This window comes from Lactuca saligna, chromosome 4, assembly GCF_052625555.1.
Source record: "Lactuca saligna cultivar CGN05327 chromosome 4, ASM5262555v1, whole genome shotgun sequence".
Taxonomy (NCBI): domain Eukaryota; kingdom Viridiplantae; phylum Streptophyta; class Magnoliopsida; order Asterales; family Asteraceae; genus Lactuca; species Lactuca saligna.
Genome location: NC_136420.1, coordinates 291,397,261 through 291,414,274, shown reverse-complemented (window position 1 = coordinate 291,414,274; position 17,014 = coordinate 291,397,261). Strand labels below are relative to the sequence as shown.

At 31.4% G+C, this 17,014-nt stretch overlaps 1 long non-coding RNA gene across 1 annotated transcript; it reads right to left on the bottom strand.

Moving 5' to 3' along the window:
• Nucleotides 1-374: 374 nt before the first annotated feature.
• On the bottom strand, nt 375-2,741 carry LOC145039200 (uncharacterized). The gene is made up of 3 exons (XR_013679779.1): nt 2,548-2,741; nt 1,205-1,573; nt 375-1,028 (listed from the first exon to the last, which is right to left on the bottom strand). It is a non-coding gene; the product is annotated as an uncharacterized LOC145039200 (long non-coding RNA).
• Nucleotides 2,742-17,014: the final 14,273 nt, after the last annotated feature.

Genomic DNA, 17,014 nt, shown 5'->3' with positions numbered 1-17,014 from the left:
AAATTATTAATAAGCTCTGATAATTTTCTTTTACTAAAATGCTTAACCAAACCAAATAAGCTCTTAATTAAATTTAAAAAGTAGCACTAGACACAATATGAAATTCCCAGTAAATTCTAATAGTTCTCACATGCTCGGAAGCATAAAGACTTGTTTGATCCGTTAATATTACAGTTAATACTAACACATAACGATTCTAATACTTTTTACCTTTACTGATTAATAAAGAAAATTATGGATCTAGATAAATCAGATAATTGGAATGATTCTATAACAATTAAAATGGTTAACAGAAACTGAATCAAAACCAAACATTCAATTAAGCATAAAACAGATCAAACTAGACAGTAAAAACAATCAAAATTCGTGCCTAATTGTTACTTGTATGTAAATTCGAGTCGTTTGAGAAACTAAAATCTAGGGTTTTTAGCCTAACATTGCTAAAAATGGAATACAAAAGATGAAAAGAAGATCCAACTGATAAATTTTACTAAACAAATAACACATCGAATCGGGTTCTTCAGATCTTTTTTTGGCATATGGAAACTTCATAAATCGTGTCTTTGTCGTCTGGAGTCGCAAATTAGCCCCTATTGAATGGTTATGGGGCTCTATTTATTGGCTTATCTGGAACATGGGATACTATGTGATCACATATATGGAAAACGTGATCACTTTTTTTTACGAAAATATGTCCCGAACCACTTTAATGAAGTACAATGCCAAATCTGGACTTTTTAAGACTTCAACATAAGTATGCGACCGCATTTCTTGAGATTTATCTTCGGATTAATTTTTTTGAGCCAATCTGTATACTTCGATCAATATATGCGATCTCATATATGGATATCTGCGATCATATTTTTCTTTTTCGTTGCGTTTTGGTCGTGATTCTTCCTTTTAAGCAGTACGAGCCTTCTTTTGAGCCAATATAAGCCATTCCACAACATCATTCTTCGGTTCCAACTCCAATTTAGCTCTAATATTCCATCCAATGCATCCTTAAAGTGTCGTATTGTCGCCATGCTCTAATTTGCCATGAATTTCATAACAAAAGTGATTAGTACGGGCATTCTATGAAAATACTATCAACTACAGAATTTATAGAAATATAAAGGAGAAAGTTAGCAATTTATAAGAAAATACTGACATAATCGTACTAAAAGATGCATATAAAATTCAATTAAAAACTAGCTTCTGTAACCTTAATCCTTGAGTTGCATCACAAGATCATTAGTAACACAGATCGTAAGACCATTAACAACACCAGTGACGCATCAACCAACATGCTGGTGCGTCATGTTGTATTCCTTGAGCATCTTCAACTTCTGAGTATCATTGGACAATCTTGAGCATCATTGGGAACATTATAGCATAAGTGGCTCATCAAGGGATATCATGGCCCATGAGGGACACATGTGGCGCATGCTTAAATCAAGTTGACACATTAAGCTTGTGGATGACACATATTGTGCAAGGGATGGGACACCTTCACACCAAATGGAACATCCTTCTTCCGCAGTGGTGCATTCTCTTCAAAGTAGCGCTTCTAACATCCAAGGTGGCACATCAACTACAACATAAGTGAAAAGCCTGGTTAAAAGCTTAAAAGAACCCAATTTTTAACCAGGCTTTTTGTGGGGTGAGTCCTATGTAAAAAATGGATAAAACCCGGTTTAACAACCGGGACTTATTAATATAATATATCCCGGTTGCTATGATGAAAAAACTGGGTCATTTCATTGGTTTTTATTCCAATCTACAACACTTACGTTAGACTATATAGCCCGGTTCACCTCTACAAAACCAGGTTCTAATATCCCTAAACCCTAATCTTGTTTGTTTACATAGCATCGTTGTTTGTAATATGAGTAACCAGGTATTTTAAATGTTTTTATATTTTTATTCTAAATCTATAAACTCAATTCCTTTAACAACCAATGACTCCAAGCAAACCACAAAAAATAAGAAAGCCAACAACAGGAAAAACTAAGCCTTAAACCTTGATAATAAAACTCAACAAAAGCATGGAAAATACAAAATAACAAAAAATCAACCAACAAAAATCAATAATACAACATAAGCAAAGGAGGCTCATAGAGGTAAACAAAGGAACAAACCATATCAATCAATAAGCAGGGCAGTTAGGTGCAAAATATTCAAAGCCCCAATGCAGCAACACGCCAACAATGCAAAGCAAACTCAGAAGAAGCCATACACCAAACCCGGGGGCAAAAACGTTAACAACCCCAAAAGTAGCATCCTCAATGGGGTGATAACATGGGTACAACTGTCGAAAGCCCCAAAACAACTGAATGTGTTGAACAAAAAACTCAGATCCATAATCATCATCGACTCCTTTTTAGATTTATATACGAAGAGATAGAAAAAAAAAAAAAAAAAGAACAGCCATCAAGCCAATAATGAATCCCAAATCAGAACATGCATAAAACAAACCAAGAGGGATTGATTAATCAAGTCATCTAAATGAATTCCAATTTTTGACATACATAATGAACAATATTCATTTATCAGTCGAAATTGTACCTCGATATTGTGGCTCTAATGAATATAGCCGCAATAAAAGTTTCGATTACATTGTTTCAAAGTATTAGGGTCTTCGATTGGTGAAGTTTCAATTATGTTGTTTCAGAGTATTAGGGTCTTCAATTGGTGATTTTAAAATCTTTGTTTGGTTAGCTTTGAAATCTTATACCAGGTCAAATGGCAGGATATCAAAATTTGATAGGGATGGACACCAGAATTGATTGTGGGGTATCAAAATTTGATAGGAGCGATATCAAAATTTGCATGGTCATAGAGGGTAGCTTTGAAAACATGGTTGTTGAAAAACGGGTCATATACCCTTTTATAATTTGCACCACAAGCTCATAGAACTTAGTTGTAATATAAAAACTAGGACATATTATTGTATACCCAAAAGCCCCCCGGTTGTTTATATAGAAACCGGGTTATTTAATCATTAACATATGTTTCGGTTTTTTACTTTGAGGCGTGTCATATAATATAACCTGTTTAATTCATGAACCGGGTCCTATATGGCGGGTCTTATGTGCCATTTTGTAGTAGTGTCTTCACTATAGATGGCACACCTGCTTCCCAAATGGCGTTTCCACCCTCTAAGCTCTTTTCTCATATGCTTCATTCATTTCTGAGATGATCAATTCCCTTCGATGCTCCATTAAACTCCAAGTGCGTCATTGAACCAAAATTCTCCATGAGAATACTTCAAATATTCAAGTCAGATTTAAAAAAACGTCCATGAGCCAAACGTGAGACCATAGCCAGGTTTTTTGACACCAATAGTATATCATATTCATATGGCCATAATATTTGAGGAGTCATTCTTCAAAACTCTTGTGCTTTCAAGAAAGTTTGTATCAAAATATTTTACTGTATAAAGTAACATTACGATTGTATCTTTTAAAATGGTGTGTCAAGCGGATACATATACATGTCTATTACTTATATGCTAAACACTAGTGCTAACCGTTTAGTCATTTTTTACAACTTCCTAAAGAATCGTTAAATAATAACCGTTTATCCATTTTTACATCTTAAAAAAATCGTATGTAGGTCGTGCTGAGTACATGTCTATTACTTATATGCTCCACGATATTCTCACACTAACATAAACAAACCGTTAGGAGCATATAAGATAATTTATGCTAGACTAATATAGAAGAATCAATAACTGTTCTCCAAATTTCGGTATCACAAAAAGTACGTGTTCTTCACATTGTATCTTCATTATGATTCTGACTTCACTAAAATATGTACGTCGTACATTGATGACGATATAATTTGTTTTTAATATAAAAAGTAATGTTTTACGTTTTATCGCTTCGAACGGACATTCGTAAAAGGCCAAGTCAAACGGACGCACTTGCATCCTTTCTATAAAAGTTAAAATAAGAGGATAAGACAATGACCAGCACATAAAAGGATAAAATATTATACAATTGTTAAGCTATAGTTAGATAAAACATATTTTGTAAGATGTAACACTAAATGGCCAAGTTTTTGCTATGTTAAATAATAAAAACGGACCAATCCATTATGTTAATGATTAAACTTATATTTTAGTAAAACAACATTGGATTTTGAAATATTAATTATCAGTTTGGTGTTTTTGAACAAAAAAAGATTATGATTATTATTTCACATCATTTAAAATCATCGTAATTAAATTTGAATACTTATGTATGACACAAATGTGATATTTTGAGCAATTTAAAGTTCATCCAATTTAATTATAAAATTTATAATAATACCTCCAAGTTCACCTAACTTATAAAAGAAACTTTATTGGTAATTTAGTCAAAATACTGTGAGCCACATAACCCATTTGTAAAGATTGCTAACTGACGATATCGACCCTTTACACCAAATGTTTAAAGGTACACATCCTCCTATTCCTATCTACTCTTAAATTACCAAAATTCCCCTCCTACGAACTATAAAATCTGCTCTTCATCGATTCAAACTTCCATTCATCATAACAAGTCACAAGTCACAAGTCACAACAGACAATAACTCATCTCCAGAAAAAAAAAATGGCCACCACAATTCAACTTGCCTTCTCCACCGCCACTGAAGGACGATTGTCAAACGCCTACGACTGTACTTCATCTTCTTCAGCCTCCGATCACGATGAGTACACCCCAACAAACAGAGGTAGTGTACGTCGGAGCCAGAATTGGAGGAAGTTCATGAAGAAGGTGGTTGAAGGAAGCAAAAGAGGCATATACGGATCTTCGAAGCCTATGATATTCCGGTATGACGCTGTTAGTTACTCACTGAATTTCGATGAAGGAAATCATTCTGATGAATGCAACGTTTATGAATCTTGATGCTCATAAGATTTAGGAAAATGGTCGTAAGATCATTAAATCAACCAGTAGCTTGATCGTGTACAGCAGAGCTACTATATGTAATATGTTTGTAGTTTAAGTGAGGTTTTATTTTCTTATGTGAATCAATTTAGAGTTTGTTGATGAGGATCTGTTAAATCTTCTTTAATAAATGAATGTTTTTTTTGCTACTTGTTACACTCTTATTTATTTTGCCACATCTTATTTTGTGGTTATTTTGAATTAATTTTTATTCCATATGTAATTTTGTGGTTTTTTCCTATTTTATTAAATTTCATATGGTATTTAAATTTTATAATAAATGCTTATCAATTTCATTAATTAATTTTCCTTATAATTTCAAAATTTTAAATTAAAATCTCATTAATTTGCTTTGATTATTTTATCTAAATGATTTGCTTAAATTTAAAAGAGAAAAAAAAAACACTTTAATTTTAGTAATTCAATATTTTTCTTATTTTTCTTATAAATTCAAAATTTTCAAATGTTTCTACATATCTAATTGTTTTAAATACACCCATGTAATACATGGGGCTGACACCTAGTAATTAAATATAGAGAAATTTACACTCGTTGGAAGATCATCATTGAAATAGGTGTATAAAAGTAATGCAGATCATAAATATGTGCTTTTGGTGTTTAAATGAAATCTAATGATTTTTATTAACTTTCTTTTTAACAAAATTTTAATGCATTCGTTTTAAGACTATAAAAACATATCACTACATGAAACCTAGCCAGTAGTGGAGACACCAATGGGGACTACATCTATTATTTGCGAAGTCCACAACGCATTAGCTGCTGAAAAAAAGATTGCAATTAAATAATTAATATTTGTCATATCGCTGCTGATACCACAAAACATGTTGCCACTAAACCTCCATTGGCCCCAATGGAATCATCCTTATGTCTTATGCTCTCAATTTGTATAATCCAAGTCATCCATCTTTTATTAATTACATTCCAAGGGATTTGCTATCTGTTCGTAGAAAAGGTACAACAATCACCACCAAACCCTAAAACTTTATTTATGTTCTCTCTAACAACATAACTACAAACACCACTTCACTCTAAAAGTTTTGCTACCATCTAACACCACTGTCGCCACCGGAACCTCCTTACTGCTGCACCACCTCGTAAGCATTATTCTTGAGTTAGTGAAAGTTGAGCACACACTATCAGACGCATTGTTGTTGAACTGAAAGCACAAGCCGATCCATTCTTCTTGACCTTCAAACGTCATAACATCTTCTAAATACTTGTTCACATGATAACACATCTTCTAATTACTTGTTCTTATAACATTGGTTTTGGATGGTTTTTTTGGGTTTTCGGTTTTCCCAAAATAACACTACATAATAATTAAGAAATGCACTCGACAAAAAAAAAAAAAAAGTTGGGAAAGACATTCTGTCTACCACTTATTGATTAGTTAAAGTAAAAAGAAACGGAAAATTCTCCTTTAGGAGAAACACATGACATAAAGGATGTCTGATTTTAAAGAAGGCATGTTCCGGCTACATCATGCAAATCTTGTTGAATGTTGGTGCATAGCTAGCTAGACAACATCAATCGACAAACTAGCTAATGTTGTGTTCAGCAGGAATTTGTTATGATATAATGACCTTTAATTTTATTGTATCCATCAACTCATTTATAAAAGAAATGAGTAGAACCTACCAATAACAATGTTTATTAATATTTCCATTGCACAATACAACAAAGGTATTTTTACAGAATCTAAGGGGCCCCTCAACTCAAATCTCGATTACTGGTTCTTTGAATTGCGCATGCCACAGACCGACAAAAATCATCAAAACCAAGCGCCCGCGGACTGTTCCAATCTTCCTTCTCATCTTCTCATTCTTTGATTTTTATTCTCGTCAGAAGCAAGAAGCAACTATTACCAATCTACAATATCGATTGAGATAGTGAAATGGTATGTTAAATTTGATATGTTCTTCTTCTTCTTTGGTTCTTCCTCTCATAATCTGGTAATCTGATTAGTTGATTCTTGATTCTTCTTATGTTTCATAATTGATTTTTCTTCCTCTAATAACCAAGCAACTACTTTTCTTCTTCCTCTGATACCTTGTCAATCTGAGTCTCAGTTACTCTAGTAGGATTACGTTTGATATCTTATATTTGTAACAGTTTTCAAACTTTCCATTATATGAATATCTGAATCTGATTATGAGTCTATCATATTATCTATCAGGGTTAATGTTTGATGTGTTAAAAAAAATTAAGCATAGATTGTGGTGGATCATTTGTTAACTGTTAAGTTATTTATTTATTTATTTATTTTTTCATTTATGAGTTATGATGTGTATTTTTTTGGATGCTCTAGTAGTCAAGTTTGAACTTCAAATTTTAGTAGATTACTATTAAATCAGGTTTGGAATGATTTTTGTTGGAAGTTGGAATGAATTTAAGTTTTCTCAAGGTCAAGGCTGTTAAGAACCAACTATGATTAACATTAAGTATAGTAAGGCCAAAGGGCCGTAAATTTTTGGTTCTCTTAGAGCCCCCAATCTGGTTGAACCACCCCTAGTATTTCCCTTTGTAGCAGAACTTAATAGCCCAATTATGGTGTACACTAAGAGGGTGTACAATATTGAACAAGAAGAGGCTTCATCTCCATCTTCTATAAAGTGAAGTTATTGGAACCATTGAAGTTCTCCGAATTAAACTTAAGAATCGACATCTTCAATTAAAAGAACACAAACCACAACTCCGATACCATTTGTTAGGAAGTAATGCGGATAACAAAGGAAACCAAAAGTACACAAGACAAAATATTTATGTGGTTTTCCTTCTCACTAGAATTGAAGACACAAACAAATAACTAGCGGGCATCGATCCCTACTTATAGATTTTTCTTTTACCAAAAACACTAATGGGCCAACCCCCATTAAGCTATAGGTCCATCAAAAGGTGTCAACCAATCACTTTCTCGAACCTTCATCCTTAAAATACATCACAAGAGCATCAACATCACACATCGCAAGAGCATCAACAACACTAATGGCACATCAACCATCATAGTGGCGCATGATGTTGTATTCGTTTAAAATCTTCTTCTTCTGAGCATCATTGAACAATCTTGAGCAACATAGGGAAGATTACAACATAAGTTGTTGATCAAGGGATATCATGGCTCACCAGGGTCACATTTGGCTAACTCTTACATCAAGATAGCGTATCCTTTTTCCAAAGTGGTGCATCCTATCCAAAGTAGCGCATCTAACATCAAAGTTGGCACACCTTGACTATAGATTACACACATGCTTCCTAAATGGCGCATCCACTCTCTAAGTGACATATCTTCATCATGGAGCATCACAAGATACTCCATTCCCTTCCCACATGCTCTGTTCCTTTCTCATCTGCTCTGCTCCTTTGTTAGATGTTCTGTTCTTATCTCAGATGATTCATTCCTTTTCATTCTCAGATGCTCCATTACACTTTAAGTGCTCCATTGAACCAAAATTCTCCATGAGAGTACCCCAAATGTTTAAGTCACATATAACAAAACGTATATGGTCCAAACATGATATCATATCCATATTCTTTGACAGCAATAGTATATCTTTAATAGTATAACATATCACTATGACTTTGATATTCGATGAACCATTCTCCTAAACTCTTGTGCTTTCAAGAAAGATTGTATCAAAATATTCCACTTGATAAAATATCATTATGATTCTATCTTTTAAAATGTTGTGTTAGGTGGATATGTATAAATGTCTATTATGTATATGCTAAACACTAGTGATAACTCTTTAGTCATTTTTACAACTTCCGACAGAATCTTCAAGTAATAACGGTTTACCCATTTTTTAAAACATCCTAAAAAAATCATATATGGGTCGTGTTGTGCACGACCTTTACCTTTTTACTAGTATATACATAAAATAAGGGTGCATAACTCGACCAATCATATAAAGACATTTAGGTTATGACGTGTGAAATGTCAACAACATTCTAACACTAATATATACAAACCATTAAGAGCATATAAGATCATTTATGTTAGACACATATCGAAGAATCAAGAACTATTCCCCGAATTTCAGTATCACAAAAAATACTTGTTCTTTGTTTTGTAGCTATATGATGTCTTCATTATGATACAGACTTCACTAAAATATGTATGTCCTATACTGATAACGATATAATTTATTTTTAAAATAAGTAGTGTTTTATGTTTTATGGCTTCGAATGGACCTTTGTAAAATGGCAAGTCAAATGTATCCACTTGCATCCTTTCTATAAAAGTTACAATTGGAGGATACGACAATGACACAAACATAAAAGGATAAAATATTATACGTTCGTTAAGCTACACTATAAGTATTACAAGTATTGGTGGCGACAGCCACCTTTAGCGGCACAGATAGTTGAACAATTTTAAATGCCTAAATTTTTGAAGAGTTTGATCTCAAACAAAGAAGTCTATGCAAATCAACTAGTTGTAAATAGAGGGGGATTGTGTCCGTATAGTAATTTCTGTTTCAAAGAAGTAAGTTATGATATATTTAACTGTTTATTTATAGTATAATTAATCTAACTTTTAATGTTAAATAGTTACTCACTCGAATCGAAGCATTTCATAGGGCTAATACCAAACACTAAGTGGTATTTACTAGTCTTGCAGTCAAACAACAATATGTAAGTGATTAATTTGTATTTTCATATAAATGTTTATATCGTCAAGAGGTATTTAGTGATATAATTTTGGGTAAATGACACAAAAAACACTATTTTTATACAGAAATTCGTTTTTGACACCGTATTTTTTTTTGTGTTAATTTTGACACTGTGTTTTCCAATTTGTTACAATTCTGACCACTTGACCGGTTAACCAGGTTACATGTTGACGTGGCATGATGACGTGTCGGTTTTGATGACGTTGCATGCTGACATGATATGCTGACGTGTCAAAATTGATTTTTTTTCCACAAAAAACACTAAGTTTTCATTTTTTTTTCGTTTTTGACACTAAGTTTAATTTTTTATTTCAATTTTGACACTATGTTTTTTTGTTCAAATCGAATATCATTTATCAAATTTTGTTCAGTTTTATCTATTTTCCATTTGAAACCGTATAAATATATTTTTATTACATTTTAAACCGTATAAACATATTTTTTTTGTTTAAAAACCACATTTTTAGTTAAATACAAGGTGTTTTTTTTCTTACATTCAAAATATTAGTTATATTATGAAAATCAAATTAACCATAAGCTTCTAATAAGATGTAAAAATTTGATGGGTTGTAAACTTGATATCCGAGTTTTGATCGACTACACGCCTCCAAACCTCGAAACACATTTTAAATTTGTATATTTAATATAAAATAAAATTTTTACATAACTAATACATATTTATACATAAAAATATGGTTTGAGTGTAAACAAAAAAATGTATTTATACAAAACTATGGTTTTTAAATGAAAAAAAAACATATTTATACTATTTAAATGTATTAAAAAAATATTTATACGGTTTCAAATAGAAAATTGTCAATATTGAACAAAAATGGAAAAAATGATGTTCGATTTGGAACAAAAAAACATAGTGTCAAAGTTGAAAGAAAAAAAATTAAACTTAGTGTCAAAATCATAACCAACATATGGTTTGATATATTGTTAGATGTAAACCATTATCATTTTAAAGGTATAATTTTTGAACAATTTGTATAAAATACTTAAATTATTAATTAAAATACAAGACTATAGGCTCAACTTAAATATAAATTTTATTTAACATAAACAACCTAAAGTTTATTTTATAAATAGTTAAAGTTGATAAGTTGTAGTGTCTTTCTAATAATGGTTGTAAATTATTGAACAATTTGTATAAAATACTTAAATTATTAATTAAAATATAACATTATAGACTCAACTTAAATATAAATTATATTTAACTTAAACAACCTAAAGATTATTTTATAAATAGTTAAAAGTGATAAATTATAGTGTCTTTCAAATAATGATTATAAGTTGGTTAATAAGGTTAAATAAATATCAAACCTAAAGTGTAATCATAAATAGACTAAATTTCAATTTTAAAATAGTATATTTACTTCTATTTATAAAGTTATGTCTCTAAATTATAACATATTATACTTAATTTATTAGATTTAAAATGTTGTTGCATTTAAATCATTATCAGTTTAAAGCTATAATTTTTGAATAGTTTGGACAAAATACTTAAATTGTTAATTTAAATATAACATTACAGTGTCAACTTAAATATAAATTTCAATTCCACTAAAAAAATCAAATAATATTTTTTAAATAGTTAAAAGTGATAAATGCAAAAAACTAAATTGTAATATCAGTTTAACTAAAATATTTCTTAAATATATTTATATAATCGTTAAAAAATTTCAAATAAGTAGCTTAAAATAACTTATAATAACAATAGTTAAAAATAACTCTATATAAATGATTATATTATTACCTTTAAAATCAAAAAATAATGTTTGATGTTTTAAATAATTATAATGATAGAAATTAAAACATTAAGCAAATATATTTTAAAAAATTAGTTAAATATAACAATTATGAATAATATTAAACCATATATAATATTTAATATTATTGTTGTGTAACTTGAGGGTAGAAGTCATTCAAACGATTAAGATTATGACGTTATAATATATATATATATATATATATATATATATATATATATATATATATATATATATATATATATATATATATATATATATATATACTATCATATAATTCAAAATAGTCAATATATTATATCAAATTAATATACGAATTATTATATCAAATTTAACAACAACATTGGTGTTATATTTAAAATATATATATATTTGTAAAGACATCAACTATATACGTGTTTCTGCGCATTACAATGTCAACTCAAATATAAATTTCAGTTCCATTTAAAAAAACTAAAAAATATTTTGTAAATAGTTAAAAGTAATAAATTGTAGTGATAAAAACAAAAACTAAATTGTAATTTTAATTTAACTAAAATATTTCTTAAATATATTTTTATAATCGTTAAAAATTTCCAAATAAGTAGCTTAAAATAATTTACAATAACAATAGTTAAAAACAACTCTATATAAATGAGTATATTGTTAGCTTTAAAATAAAAAAAAAAAACAATGTTTGATGTTTTAAATAATTATATTGATAGTAATTAACACATTAAGAAAATAAATTTTAAAAAATTAATTAACAATAAAAACAACTATAAATAACATCAAATCATATATTATATTTAATTTTAGTCATGTGTAACTCGCGGGTAGAAGTTATTCAAACGATTGAGATTATGAAGTTATAATAAATGTATATATTATCATATAATTCAAAATAATCAATATACTATATCAATTTAGTATATACAAATTATTATATCAAATTTAACAACGTTATTGTTATATTCAAAAAATAATATATTTGTAAAGATTTCAACTATATAGGTGTTTCTGCGCAACGCGCGGGCATTCCCCTACTGAAATTATAATAATACGTCAAAGTTCACCTAAAATATATAAGAAATTTTACTGTTAATTTAGTCAAAATACTCTCAACCACATAACTCATTTGTAAAGATTGCAAACTGTCGATAACCCCTTGCACCAAATATTTAAAGATAGGCATGTTCAAAAATCTCTGTATCAGAAAATCCGATCTGAAATTCCGAACTGAAATTATCCGAAATTTCGGATATCCGAATTTTCAAATTTCCGAAATTCTAATATCAATTTTCTCGGATTAGGATACCGATATTGTTAATATAAATTTTCGGATATTTCGGATATCCGATATTCGATAAATATATATGTTTTTTTAATAACTAAAAATTATTTATTATAGGAAAATGGGATTATAAAGACTTTGTTAGCTACTTAGGGTTAGTGACCGAACTGGAATCATTAATTGTTGTTTAAAAAATAAAACAAACAGTATTAGTTGATGCATTTTAACCTTTAAGTGGGAGGTATTTGAATGTGTTTCAACTTTTATGTCTTCCTCACTGTGAAGCTTTTTACATAGTAAATGGATGTTCATTTAAACTATTCTATATCTTAATATTTGATAGTTAGTTACCGGAATTTATTTGGTTTATTAAACAAATGAAACAAAAGTTTTGAGGCGTAAATGCACTGCCATGCGAGAGTTTGTTGCATTTGGTTGTTTAAAAGTTAAATTTCCAATTGTTAATTTAGTTTATTCTATTATGATTTATTTTAACTGTTAATTAGGTTTTAGAAATTACAAGTTTTTTAAACAATAAATCAAGTGATTTTTTTCAGATACGAATTCGGATACCAAAAATTCACTATCCGAATTTTCGGATGTCCGAAATTCGAATATTAGAATTTTTGGATATCCGATTTTGAACACGTACACATCCTCCTACTCCTATCTACTCTTAAATTACCATATATGAACTATAGAACAATGCTCTTCATCGAATCAAAATTCCATTTATCATAGTCACAAGTCACAACAAAGAATATAACATCTCTAGAAAAAACGGTCACCGCTATTCAACTCGCCTTTTCCACCGCCACTTAAAGACGATTACCCAACGCCTCCGAGTGTACTTCATCTTCTTCAACCTCCAATCTTGATGAGTACACCCCAACAAACAATGGTATGTTAGGTCTAGAGACTTATCATCATACTTGGAATTGTAAAGACTGAATTTGGATCTTTTTTTTTTTTGTTTTTTCGGCCAGACTTGGCCTTTAAGGTTTAGGTTAGATTTTCTTGTTTATATATTTATGAACAGTCGTATCTATAACATTGTTGTAGAACAGCGTATGTGGAATAAAATCTCTCTCTCTCTCTCTCTCTCTCTCTCTCTCTCTCTCTCTCTCTCTCTCTCTCTCTCTCTTTCTTTCTCTGGTTCAATAATGGACATAGCCTATCGTAGGATATTGTATGTAACACCTAAAATCTCGAAGAGAAATTGTTGACAAAAAACGTATTTCAAGGTGAACTCAGCAAGTTGGAAGAACCAACTCGACTTGTTTATGATGGAAGAATCGCGAGAATTAAATGAACCAACTCGATGAGTTGAGGTTCCTCAACTTTGCGAGTTGGTGGCTGGGAAGAAAACCCTAATTTCTATGGTGTTATCAAAACCCTAAAACGAGTTGTAGCATCCACTGTCCAGCATTTGAGCCTTAGAAAGAAGTTTGGTGTCCATTTTGTGCATTGTGAGGGAGTTAGAAGATCTTAAAGTTTTAAAGATTGGAGGAGAAGTCTTGGATCCATAATCATTATCCATTTTCCAAGGATCTTGAGGTATCAAGTTCTTATCTTGATGGCTAGATGTTTAGATCTTTCTTTTTGGGTAAATTGTTATGTTTGAGTCATGGGTTGGATGGATGTTACGATTAGGACATCCCAAAGTCGTATTCTTTCATATGTGGGGTTTTCATGGACTATTTTGGCATAAAGGTGCCAAATTTATGGATTTAAGGGCTTCATGCATTCTTTAAGTCCCTTATTAAGCCCTTTTTGAGCATTTGAGCCTCTCCTAGTCATGCATGAGCGTAAAGTTGGAAACTTTGCGTGGTCTTGCAGCTCTAGGTTTTCAGATCTACAATTTGGGGATTTGTCTTTGAGTATCAACTGTTTACTAGTTAAGCCCTCATTCTTTTAAGTCTAGGGTTTGGGCTTGAACCCATTTCAGTGGTTCCTAGGGGTAAAGTTGGACCCATTTTGGTGGTTCCTGGGGTAAAGTTGGAAAGTTTACCCTGCTAGATCTCATATTGGTCGAGATCTGAGTTGTGGAGTTCTTGGAGTGGTTAGCCTTGAAGGCTAACCTCGTAGCGCATCCACCAATGTCTTCTGTAATATGTAATCTTCGAAATGAACTCTAATAAGTCTTTGGTTTTGAAATGTTTTGCAATGTGTGGAAAAGATTACTCTAGTGTTTTGAACATAATAAAAATGAAATTCTTACCCTTCATTTTTTGGATGTTACATCGTAAACCACTTATATCCTTGTGTTCTGTGTGCTTTTGTTTTGTTTCTGATCTCTCATATTTCTTAAATCTATTTTTGTTCCACAACGTCCACGGGGTTCGCCGTCCGGTCTTCCCATAGTCACAACGTTGGGCTCAGGCTCGCAGGCATTGACTTCGTCGGCAAAGAGAGCAGCGACGGTGACGTTTGTCGTTCCAAGAGTGGCTAGGAGGTGGCGATGGCTGAGAGGCTCTATGATGGTAGCGACTCATACAAGATGCAACTAGGTTTAGGGTTAATTACCATAAGAGAACGAGCGGTAAGGGCAGCAGGTTGATCCCATGCCTCGTTTAAATATGTTTCATTTTCTCAAGTTTGATCCATCACCACTCATAATCTTTTTAAAACAAATCCATAAATTACTAAATACACCTTGACTTATGAAAATCATTACATACAAATCCTGAAATTACACTTAACCCCCAATATTCAAAAGTTATGACATTTAACCCCCAAAGCCAATGCCTTGCTAAATTATTCTGAATTTAGGGCTACAATAAAATAACATAAGAAAAATGATATAATTTACATCTCTGGATTTAAGGCTACTTAATTATTTACTTATTTATTTAATTTAAACGGAATGTTACAGTAGGGTTACATATTATTATCAAATGAGAAGTACAAGATACAATGAAAGGAAAAGATATAATATGTCCTAGCTAATTAGGCTTTTCTAGCAAATGGGCCAATATAAAACCAAATATAAAATAAAGTTCAAAATCTTATTAGGCTAAGACCGTGTGTACACTAAATTGTTGTTAAAAGAAGGGTTTGTAAGTGTAGACACGGAGGGTATACCATATTGAATCAGGAGAGACTTCATCTCACTTTCCATAAAGTGAAGTCATTGGAATCATTGAACTTTTCCAAATCAAACTTAAGAGTCGACATCTTCAACCAAAAGAACACAAACTAAAGTTTTGATACCACTTGTTAGGAAGTAATGCAGATAAAAAACAAAACCAAAAGCACACAAGACACAATATTAATATGGTTTGCCTTCTCACTAGAATTCAAGACACCAACAAATGACTCGTAGATATTGCTTTTTATAGACTAGGGATCAGACCTAAAATCCTAAGGGCCAAAACCCATTAAGGCATATGCCTATGAAAGGTGTCAACTAATCACAATCCGACATGCAATAGCTTCTGGAACCTTTATTCTTGAGATACCTTCATTCTTGATATACCTTCAGTCTAGAGATGCATAAAAACACACATCTCTAGAGCATCCAAAAAACTAATGGGTACATCAACCATCATGGTGGTGTGTCATGTTGTATTCCTTGAGCATCTTCAACTTTTGAGCATCATTGGAGAAACTTGAGCATCATAGGGAACAATATAGTATAAATGGCTACTTAAGGGATACTATGGCTCATCAGGGACACATGTAGCACATGCTTACATCAAGATGATGCATTAAGCTTAGGGATGGCATATCTTGTGCAAGGGATGGCACATCTTCACACCAAATGGTGCATCCTTCTTCCAAAGTGGTGCATCCTCTTCAAAGTAGCGCATCTAACATCCAAGGTGGCACACCTTGACTATAGATAGCACACCTGCTTCCCAAATGGCGCATCTACATTCTAAGTGGCACATCTTTATCATGGAGCATCATAAGATGCTCCATTCCATTCTTAGGTGCTACATTCCTTTCTTATATGCCTCGTTCCTTTCTCAAATAATTCGTTCTTTTCTCAAATAGCCTATTAACTTACCTTCTCAGATGCTCCATTAAACTCCAAGTGCTCCATTGAGTTCCACGTGCTCCATTAAAGCAAAATTCTCCATAAAAGTACTCTGAATGTTCAAGTCACATTTAACAAAATGTCCATGAGCCAAATGTGATATCATAGCCAGATGCTTTCACACCAATAGTGTATCGTGTGACTATGACCTAATTATTCGAAGAGCCATTCTCCAAAACTCTTGTGCTTTTAAGAAAGTCTGTATCAAAATATTTCACCTTATAAAATAACATTACGATTGTATCTTTTAAAATGTTGTGTGGACCAAATACATATACATGTCTATTACTTATATGCTAAACACTAGTGATAACCGT